The 11119-nt window shown below is 38.5% G+C and overlaps 1 long non-coding RNA gene across 9 annotated transcripts; it reads left to right on the forward strand.

Moving 5' to 3' along the window:
- Positions 1–2116: 2116 nt before the first annotated feature.
- Positions 2117–10911, forward strand: LOC148875679 (uncharacterized). 9 transcript variants are annotated; one of them, XR_016105126.1, is made up of 5 exons: positions 2117–4469; positions 4585–4727; positions 4860–4904; positions 9067–9478; positions 9555–10911. It is a non-coding gene; the product is annotated as an uncharacterized LOC148875679 (long non-coding RNA). The 9 variants fall into 9 exon arrangements; XR_016105120.1 differs by having other exon boundaries at positions 4860–9478; XR_016105122.1 differs by having other exon boundaries at positions 9067–10911.
- Positions 10912–11119: the final 208 nt, after the last annotated feature.

Genomic DNA, 11119 nt, shown 5'->3' on the forward strand with positions numbered 1-11119 from the left:
ACTGCATGTATACCTCCTCATTGAAATCCCCATGTAAGAATGCATTATGTACATCCATTTGATGCACCTCTCAGTTCCTAGCGGCTGCCACAACTAAGAAGGTTCGGACTGTTGTCATTTTGTCCACAGGAGCGAACGTCTCATTGTAATCTAACCCCTTAACTTGTCTATTCCCGAGAATAACTAGGCACGTCTTATGCCTTTCAACCATCCCATCTGAATTATATTTGATCTTATAAACCCATTTACTCCCCATTGCCTTTTTCCCGAGAGGTAGAGTTTCCAATGTCCAAGTACCATTATCCTCCAGAGCCTGGATTTCCTTTCTCATAGCTTCCCTCCATTTCTCACTTTTCATTGCCTCAGAAAAGCTAGTGGGCTCGACTTCTGCAGTGACTGCAGCCAAGAAAGCTTGATGTCTAGCAGAGAAGTTAGTACATGTCACATAATTTGCTATGGGACAGGGGTCGTACCTGAGGACTTTGATTCAGAGTGGGCTTGAGTGTGAATGGGGTCTTTCAAACACCGAGCAGTGTATGTTACGTAGGGTTTTAACAGAATAGACAGCGTGCGATGTCGATGTCCCCTACCAAGTTGCTATTCTGGTGCTGTTCTTAGTGTTGGATCCACACTAATTCCGTCCTCACCACCATTGATTTCTACTTCCTGCACACTCTCTCCATCTCCTTGCTCCTCCTTTCTACCATCATCATTATTTTCAAGGCTTCCCTACCACAAATATCGGCTATATCACTCCCCCTGTCTTTATTTCCTCTATGGCTGTGAAAAACATCATCATCAACCATGGTATCAGTTGGTGCAATGGCTGGGCCAGGGTTGTCTTCCAGAGTTGCTTTTAGATTAGCGACATATGGAAATGCATTCTCATGGAAGACTACATCATGGGAGACAAAATATTCACCGCTTTCAACATCATATGCACACCAACCATTCTTTTCGTAGGGATAACCTACAAAAACACACTTCCTACTCCTTTCTCCCAACTTATCCTTGTCTCGAGGACTCCAATGAACATAGCAGAGATAGCCAAATACTCTCATTTGCTCGTATCTAGGTAGCATCCCAAACAGTATCTCATACAGAGTCTTCCCGCCAAGTACAAAAGAAGGTGTCCTGTTTATCAAGTATCCGACGGTTAAGACACACTCCCCCTAAAAACCAATGGGCAAGTTTGCTTGAAATCTCAATGCTCTCGCAACATTCAAGATATGTCTATGTTTTCTCTCCACCCGACCGTTTTGTTGCGGTGTCCCAACACACAAAGTTTGATGCAGAATGCCAGGAGTCTCAAAGTATGATTTCAAGCTTTTAAATTCTGTTCCATTATCACTTCGAATAGTCCTAACTTGCTTGCCAAATTGACGTTCTGCCATGGCACAAAATTTCTCAATAATATGTGCTACTTCACTTTTTTCCAGTAACAATTAAACCCACACAGCACGAGAATAATCATCAATAATGGTTAGAAAGTAAACTGCACCACAAGAAGCAGGTACTTTATAGGCGCCCCGTGTATCACAATGAATTAGAGAGAAACAATCATCAGTTTTATATTTACTTTCAGGAAAAATTTCCCGTGTTTGTTTTGCTTTATAACAAGCATCACATGGTTTATCTCCTTCAGTTCTACTATTTAATTTATCTACTTTAGGAAGAAAATATAATATCTGTTCAGACGGATGTCCTAACCTGCGATGCCATAACTCCCAATCATCCATACCTCTTGTTCTATTCGCCCGAACCGGTGTTGCTCCTCTAAAATGATAGACCCCATCACACTGCTCACCTGCTTCGATCAGAATCCTCAAGGTTTGGTCCTGTATCACACACAACTTGCTAGTAAAAGTGACAATACAATTTATCTCTTGCAATAATTTTGCTATAGGAATAAGGGTGCAGTTCATTCTTGGTACAAAAAGCACATGAGGTAAATAAATATTTCCACCCAAATGTAAAGTTCCTTCTTTCATTGCAGTGGTTTTCTTCCAATTGGGAAATCTAACCGGACACGGTATAATATTCCGTACATCCAACAATAAATCAATTTCTCCAGTCATATGGTGCGACACCCCGGAATCAATTATCCAATAATTATCCAATAAGTAGAAATTTTCTTACCATAAAGTCTTTTCATTCCAGTAGATTTGTGAGAATTTAGAATATTACAAAGTGTTGTCCATTGTTCTCCACTCAGCCCAGGGAATCTGCTACGATCATGATCATTCGTGGTTCCGGCCTTTTGTCCTTCACTCACCGCAGCTTGGGCAGCATTTGCTCTTGCTTTGTTCCCTTGTCCACGTCCACCGGCACTCATGCTCGAAACACCTCACCCAGGACCTGCTCCCTTCCCGGACAACGTACCGCAAGGTCTGTCTCCCCACCATTTGGACTTACATGAGCTCTGACCGTTCCAGTCGTAATTGGCAGCCATGATACCGATAAGCAAGAAATAGTAAGAAACACAACAGTCTTTGATTATCCTCTGAATCGTCGATTGGCAGGAACGAACGTGGAGCTTCGACTACTGTTGCGCATTGTTCCAATCCTTTGGAAAAGAAAAGGGAATAACCGAAGAACTCTACGTTTCTGCCTGAGTGCAGGGTGCCTGCCTGACTACGACAGATGAAGAACTCTGTGTTTCTCGATCTCTCGCGCCCTTCCTCCTAATGGTCGTGATCTCGTTGCCCAGAATCCATCCCCACCGGTGGCTCAGTCTGGGCTCTAGAGGGTTAAAAAATAAATACTGGAGTTTGTTCTTCAACACGCTGCTTTGGAACTTGAATTTCTGGGATAACGCAAGCACCTTAGCCGGAGAAGTCGATCGACCCCAGCAGACGTTCCCAAAGGCCCTCTTCTCGGCTGGCTTCCTCACTGTTCGCCGAAAAGTGGTTGAAGTTATGGGTCAAAATTGGCGTTGTCCTATCTGCGATAGGACTCTTCGAAGTCCAATTGAGCAGCTCCTCTTTCCAGTTTCTGGGAATGGGTGACCTCGATTTCTTGCCCCAATTCTGCGTAGCCTGATCAACCTAGTTCAATACGCCCTGGATCGGTATCTTGGTCTCGAGCGCGATCACGGTTGGAATATCATTTATGGACTTCACCAATATAATAGCATCGACGAATTTCCTGTACAGTTTGGAGATGCTACTGGAGATAGCATCCTTTATCTGGCTGAGACGAAAGTATCCAACATTGAAGAGGCCGTACAAGGTTTCGGGAGGGATGCTGGTGATGGGTCTGCCGCTGGTTCCGTTCAAGCAGGGAGAGAAGAGGAACAGTAGCTTCGCCGTTGGTTCCGTTCAAGCAGGGAGAGAAGAGGAACAGTAGCTTCGCCACTGGTTCCGCTGGTCCGTGCTCTGTTTCTGCATAAAACCACTGCAGAGTTGCAGACCAGATAGCAGACAACAAGCAGACTGCAAGGAAATCAATAGGAGAGAAGGTTCCACGAAAGCGGTTGGCAACTAAAGCGGCTTGGAAGTTGGCACGGGTGACCGGAGGAGTGAAGAAGCCTCACAGGTTCAGGCCTGGAACTGTTTCTCTGATACCATGAAAAAAATCTTTGTGGAGAATTCTCTGTGTCCATTATGCAAGATACACTCGTATATATATACAATTTAGGAGATTTAGTTGCAGTAAGAAACTATCAGGACAACTAGCTAAAGATACATGGATGAAGATAAGATATGCATGAGGATTTTCCAATAGTATGCTCAAGTTGATTTCATAAAATATCTAGCTATAGAGTTTAGGTTTTTTAATCAATTTTGTTCATTATATAATAAACATGCTCAAATCTACTAGTGTCTTGATAACAGAGTGACAGATGTACTAGTGATTACATGTTCGAATCAGTTCTAGGCTGAAATGTGGGGATAGGGTTTGGATGGATATGATATTTAAGGATTAAATCAATGTTCTATCTGTTATTAAGGATTCTAAGTCATATATTAGTTTTCTTTCTTTTGCATTTATTAAATGCTTAATAATTTAATTACATTGTATACTAACTCATTAACCTCACAATCATTATTTAATTTGGAATTAGGGAAAAAAGACTATATCCATCACAACATCAGTTCAATTCAATTCTACATTCATTTCTTTTGGCTCCTTTGCTCCATGATTGTAATTCAAGAAGCTAATAGAAATTTAGGCTACGTTTGTTTGTTATACAAACACCGAATTGGAGTATTTATGTACTCCCGTTCGCGTTTGCAAGCGTTTGTTTGCGATACGTAGATGCATCAATTATGAGCGTAAAAATGTTTTTCCTAACAGGTTTGTATCGTTTGAAGAGTGCATTACTGCATCAATTTTTTGGATGCAATCTTGCTCTCTCCGATTAATGATGTAATCAGGGTATGTATTTGTGTTGTTCGACTGAAGAAAATATAGCCGTTCGGTTGACGAGTAAGAGGAGATATGCTGCGCTCCCTCCCCTTCCAATGGTAACTTTCTCACCCCCATCTCTGACCATGGCATGGTCGTCAGTGGTCGGTGATCAGTAGATGTTAATCTCCTCTTGTGTTTAAACTGATTTTGTTTTGCTATTTTCACGTTTAGATCTCGTTTGGGTTGCGGGGTTCCTGCCAATCTTCATTTGGATTGAAGATCTTCATTTAGGTTGAAGATCTTCATTTGGGTCGTCGGTGGTCGGGGTTCCTGCTGATTTTCATGTCCGATCTTCACTTCAAGATTTAAACAAGGTAATAGTAGATCTGACTTGAGCTTCACAGATCTGATGTATAAACCCATCTTCGCCCATACACACGCACAGATCTGATTTGTTGCTTCAACTAATAATTTTTTTTTCCCCTTTATTGTTGCTTCTTTATCAGATCTAGACAAGTTTACACATCTTCCACTTTGTCTTCAACAATCGAGTATGTGCACAGTGAAAGTTATTCTTCTTGTTTGTTACTCTTCTTCTTGGTTAATCGTTTTTTATTGTTATCCTTCTTGTTTGTTACTATTGTTTGATCAAGACCTCTTTTTGTTAATCTTCTTGTCTGTAATGTTCTTCTTAGTTAAAATGAATTTTAGTTTCTTTAAACAGTAGAGTAAATATATTTCTCTAGTCTTGAGTTCCCATTAACCAACTTTTCCCAAAAAAAAAAAAATGGATCCATAATATTTCAGGAAACACTTTGCAAAAGAAAATGAAAAGGAGAACAATTTTGCAAAAGGTTCGATCTATATAAAAGAGAAATGAACCTGCTAATTTTGCAAATGGCAGTGTTCTTAGAACCCCAAAAAAGGATACAATAATACATACATTTCTCTTGCCAACTGAAGCAAATTTTAGCCCAAAATCATTTTCCACATGTTGATGATCAGCCCTTCTATTTGGAAAATTTCATATTCAAGTTGAGAAATGCCAACACAAGTTGGAGTTTAGGGCTTATAAGGATTAGTGGGTCAAATACACCATTAATTGAGAATCCCCAATATGTAATTAAGAATTGCCTATCAAAACACATACATGTGCAACCTGGACGGGCTGGGGTTGTGGGTCAACCCGAGTTACACAACCCACCCTAGTCACAAGTAACTAACCAAATTCATGTGGTGGTTAGCTATAGGGGTTTAGTTTACCATAAAGACAGTTTTTTTTGTGGTGTCACAAGTAACTTAACCATCCAGATCCTTAATTCTAGTTTTTTAGCCAAGTTGTTAGAATTTAATACACAATAATTGCCAAAAAAGTACAAAACAACACATGGAGCAGTAATTTTAGAAGACCACATGCTCCATCCCAATTTTTACATTTCCTTCCAAACCAAAAAAGAAAAAGAAAGCAAAAAAAAGTAATTGAAACCCAGCAAGATCTGATAAAAGACTCAGAAAACATGTTTTTAAATTTGCAAATACGCAATCTTTTTTTTTTTTTTTTCTTTCGATTTCCTCCCTTGAGTAACAATACAGAATATACTGTTGGAACTCTTAGAAATCATGCTGCAAGAACAAGTTCTGTTCAGGAGAAGTAAGCCCAATCTCTTCCTCCAAACACCTCAACCCATCACCAACACCCCCATTACCCAAGTTTTTTTCTTCCAAATTCTTCCCATCAATGTCTACATCTGAAACTAAAGACTTCCTCCTTTGGGATGAGGCAACACTTGGAAATGTGATCCAGGAAGGAGCTCTAAACTCAAACCTTTGGTCCTGATCAGCTTGGATTGCATTTGCATCTGAGCCAGATCAGTTTGAAGACCTCTGTGGTGACTTCTTATGCAGCCGCCTACTACCCAAGACCACCTCCTCCACTTTTTTCTTACATTTTCATTTGGGTTGTGACAAGTACATGTTAAAAAATAAAATAAATAAAACCTATACATATGAGGAATACACATGTGATAGAACATCTGTCACTGAGTTCTTACCGACCCCATTAGAAATTGAATAAAGAATCTTGGTCTGCAATTCAGTCCTGATTAGTAGGGCCAGTATTGATTTTACCTGGCTTTATTAAACCCAATGCAAATACATAGCAGATGATAAAGATACCTCCCATTGTTCTATTGTTTCTTCTCATGGTTTACCTATAGTAATTTTATCCAAGATGTCTATATTTGTCGTTTTATAAAACATACATGAGAAGAGAACAAAAATTTAGCAGGTTTATTGTCAAGTTATTAGTAGAGAAACTCTGTAGCATTTGGTAAATAGAAAGTGAAATGAAGTGATCTCTGATCTATACAAAAGAGAAGGAAATAGGAGGAAGGTCATTTGTTTGGAAGTATGTGGTAGAGGCAGGAAGATTATTTCCTCTCTACTTTATAAGAGGGAGGCTAGCTACTAATACAAGTGAATGGACTAGATCTGGGAGATGAGGATTCAAAGAATCACACAATCCACTAAGGAGCCCTACTAATAACATAAGTGGGAGCTTATCCCTAAAACAGTGACCAGTTTCCTTTCAGTATAGAAGGATCACAGATTTCCTTTTCCTGCATTATCTTGTTACTTGGATACCCCAAGGAATGGCACATAATCATTAAATGAAATCAATTCAAATTAAACACCCATAATAAATGTCAAAATGAAACATATATATATATATATACACACACATATTAGTTGATACATTCCCATCTAGGTACTCCATATATGGATTCTTTTACATGTGGAATCCTAACAGAAAGATGAACTTGGGTCATTGGGTCTAATCCAAGCCACTTTGATGTTATTTCCAAGTCCCATATAATTTCCAACTAATTTGTACTTTTTACATTATGTCCATATAACACAAATTTTTAAACTAGGATAAAATGAAGTACCACATTTGACACCTAATTTGTTTTTATACTGTCTTACAATGGCATGTTGTCTCATGACATTATTTTGTCTTGTTAGTCAAGCATGAGGGTAACACATGTCACAGTGGCCAAGCACAGACGGATTAGTGCAGCCATTAGTTCCATTATGACAAATCTTGCGGTGGTTGTCATCGTCAAATAGTATACTGAATCTATGAGTCAAAGGGTGCGAGAGGTCAGAAACTTAGGGAATGGAGTGTTTCTTAATACCGTATTTAGTAGTGAGGCATCTTGTTTATCTCAAATTAGGATGATAAAGCCATGTTTTGATTCCCTTTGTCGTTTACTTGTGACACATAATGGACTTCGGCCAACCATTAATCTATTTGTCGAAGAGCGAGTTGTAATATTTTTGCACACTATAGGGCATAATGAAAGGAATAGTGTTATACATGTTACCTTCGGACATTCACAAGAGGCCATAAGCTGGTATTTCCACAAAGTCTTGCATGTTGTACTTAGATTGTACCTTTTGTTGGCTAAACAACCAACTGGAGAACAAGAACCCCCAGAGATTAGGAATGACTCCCGGTTTATGCCATATTTTAAGGTATGTAATAGATTTTTACACTTTTTTCCTTAAAACCTCCCTAAACCATGAAATTAACATAATTTAGTTAAATATAGGACTATATAGGTGCAATTGATGGGACCCATATCCCATGCAAAGTGTTTGTTGAGGAGCAAGACATGTTTCGTGGTAGGAAGGGGAAAACAACACAAAATGTAATGGCTACAGTGACGTTTGATTTAAAATTCACTTATGTATTGGCTGGGTGGGAGGGTTCGACCACTGATGCCACAGTCCTCTATGATTCCCTGCGAAGGGAATGCAAACTCCGAGTCCCAGAAGGTAACTCAAATTGATACTTCATCCTTTCTAATACTCGAGTAGTGGACTCCATTGTCTTAACTAACTGCTTATTGCCAATGATCACTCAACGCAATATAGGAAAGTACTACTTAGTAGATGCCATATACATAAACATGCTAGGCTTCCTAGCACCTTATCGAGGCACCAGATACCACCTCAATGAGATATGAGGGCGGTTGCCAGAATCCCCTAGGGAGATTTTCAACCACAGACATTCATCATTGAGAAATGTAATGGAACATGCTTTCGGTGTTTTGAAGAAGCGTTGGGCAATCCTTGATGTAATACAACATTTTGACTTTGACACGCAGGTCAAGATTGTTATATCTTGCTGTGTGCTTCATAACCATATCATGGAAGTTGATTCACATGACCAATACACTTGAGAAGGGATCCGTGAGGTAGATAGGCAAAATACATCCGATGGGGATGAATTTGTGGATGAAAGTGCCAATGCAAATTCTCTTGCAACGAGGCTACAAAGGAATGAACTAGTAAGGTGGTCCACATTTAGGGACCAAATTGGGTCAAACATGTTTTGAGATTGGAGGAGATTGCGAAGATGATTAGGAGTTATAGTATTTGGATTAATTACTCATCTCATTTAGAACCAATTTGTATTAATTGCTGTTCTGAATGTTTAAAACCTCCAAGCTATTTGTTTTATTAGATATTCATGACTTGGTATAGACATTTTGATATATCAACAATATTTTTTAAACACTTTATTTCTGTATTGTACATGTTTACTTTTATGTTGTTGATTACTAGAGTTACTTTCAATGTTTCTTTATGATGATGTATGTACATGTCTATATGTTATTTATTGCATGAAATGGAATACTTTGGTAGGGATGGTCTCTAGTAAAGATATAGTAGGAACATCTATCAGTAATAGGAAAGATGGAAATAAGGGAAATGATGTATTGTCTCTCTCGAACTATGTCCAACAAGGGTGATTGAAGTCAACAAGTAAGATGGAATGATGCCATGGATAAGGCATTGATTGAGCTACTTACTGATCAGCATTGGTCAACAAAATTGATACGGGTTTTTGGACATCTGCATGCACATCAATATGCAAGAAGATGATGACTGCTTGTTTCAATATTGATATGAGAACACCTTATATTAAGAGTAGAATGAGAACATTAAAACCCATATACATGGAAGCCAAGAAACTACTCGGGACTAGTGGCCTTGGTTGGAATGAATCCAAGAATCACTCATAGCTGACCCAATTGTTTGGGAGGATTACATTAAGGTAAATGTGGCTTATTTGGTTTTTTTAATTAATATTTAAAAATTAGCAACTAGTCATGATGCCATCTATAATGCAGGCCAATCCACTTGCATTGTGTGTTAAAGGTAGGGTGATGGAGGTGTTTGAGGAGATGCAAATAGTTCTGGAAAATGATCAATCGACAGGTGACAAGGCTGTGGCAGGGTTTGAGTCCAAGACTGAGTGTAATGTTGATGTTGATGGTGTTGAAGAGGATGACTCGAAGATCAATGATGATGCAACAACCCCACTGACTATTGATGAATTCATTTTTGAAGATGGTACTCAATCAGTCTCTAACAACAACCGTAGGGCAGCTTCTTTAAGCTCAAAAAAAAAAAAAAAAGAGCACATGGATCAAAATCGAAGTCCAACCAAAATTATATTGATGCAATTGATAGAATGAATATTACAATAAAAATTGCACTTGCACTTATAGTGGAGACTAAGATGGATTTCTTAAACTGTTTATGGAGGGAAGTTATGGACTTGGAAGGGTATGACATTCGAATCCGAAACACTGTCTTTGGGTACCTAAGTGAACATGAGAAGGAAGCAAAGATTTTCCTTGTGAGAGACAAGCCATTTAGGGCTCAGATGATTATATCCATCATATCTAAGATGACTGGTTTTGGTAGAATGCAGTAGTACCTCTTGGCTTGTTATGAAGTTTAGACAATGGAACTTAACACTTATACCCTTTTTTCTTATAACCAAATTAGGTTAATGCGTTTGCTGATAAAACCTATTAACTAGTTGGTGGCAGCTATAGTAGCTATTACAACTCCTTAGAACTTATTTCTATAATGATACTTTTGACTTACTAATATAATGTAACTTTCTTGTTATAACTCTTTGTTTGTAGTATATCATCATTTGTCTGTTGCTTGAAATATATGTATAGTTAATTACATTGTTGATGAATTATACTCACATCAGTTTGTCCTAGTGGTGAGGTGTATAGGATAAAAAATTTTATGTTGCGTTCAAGGGGAGAAAGCCAGGTGTGTATGACTCATGGCCCGATTGTCAAAAGCAAGTTGTTGGGTTCAGGGGAAATTCTTATTGTTCATATAATAGTCGAGAAGAAGCTAAAGATGTATATTATAAGTATTGTGAAGTAGAGCTGGATACAACATATTCCTCTGAGAAGTTGGATACAGGGCCATCCACATCGGCAATTAGGCCATATCTGATAAGAGGCATCATTGGATTCTTTACTAGAATTGTGGCACAGGGGTTGTTTAATTAGCCAAATCATTTGGAAGGTTATATATATATATACGAGAGAGAGAGAGAGAGAGAGAGAGAGAGAGAGAGAGAGAGAGAGAGAGAGAGAGAGATGGTTCAGATGCAACTCAACTAAACACTAGGTGTGTATTTATTCTCCTTTGTTATAAATATGGATTTGTTTTCATCTATTCCTTATCCTTTGTTATCATTATAAGATCACTTATATTTGTTTTGATAGAGCAGGAACCACATTTTGGATTTACAAAAGGTCAATTCTTTATTCAGCCATTAAATATCTCATTCCACCAAACAGAAGAAACATGGATTTGAAAATAGGGTGTGAGTCAAAAGATATCTTCTGCCATATAGACATATTTTACACAACTGAAA

This window comes from Nelumbo lutea, chromosome 1 (genome assembly GCF_056320005.1).
Source record: "Nelumbo lutea isolate HS-2025 chromosome 1, American lotus-T2T, whole genome shotgun sequence".
NCBI lineage: Eukaryota > Viridiplantae > Streptophyta > Magnoliopsida > Proteales > Nelumbonaceae > Nelumbo > Nelumbo lutea.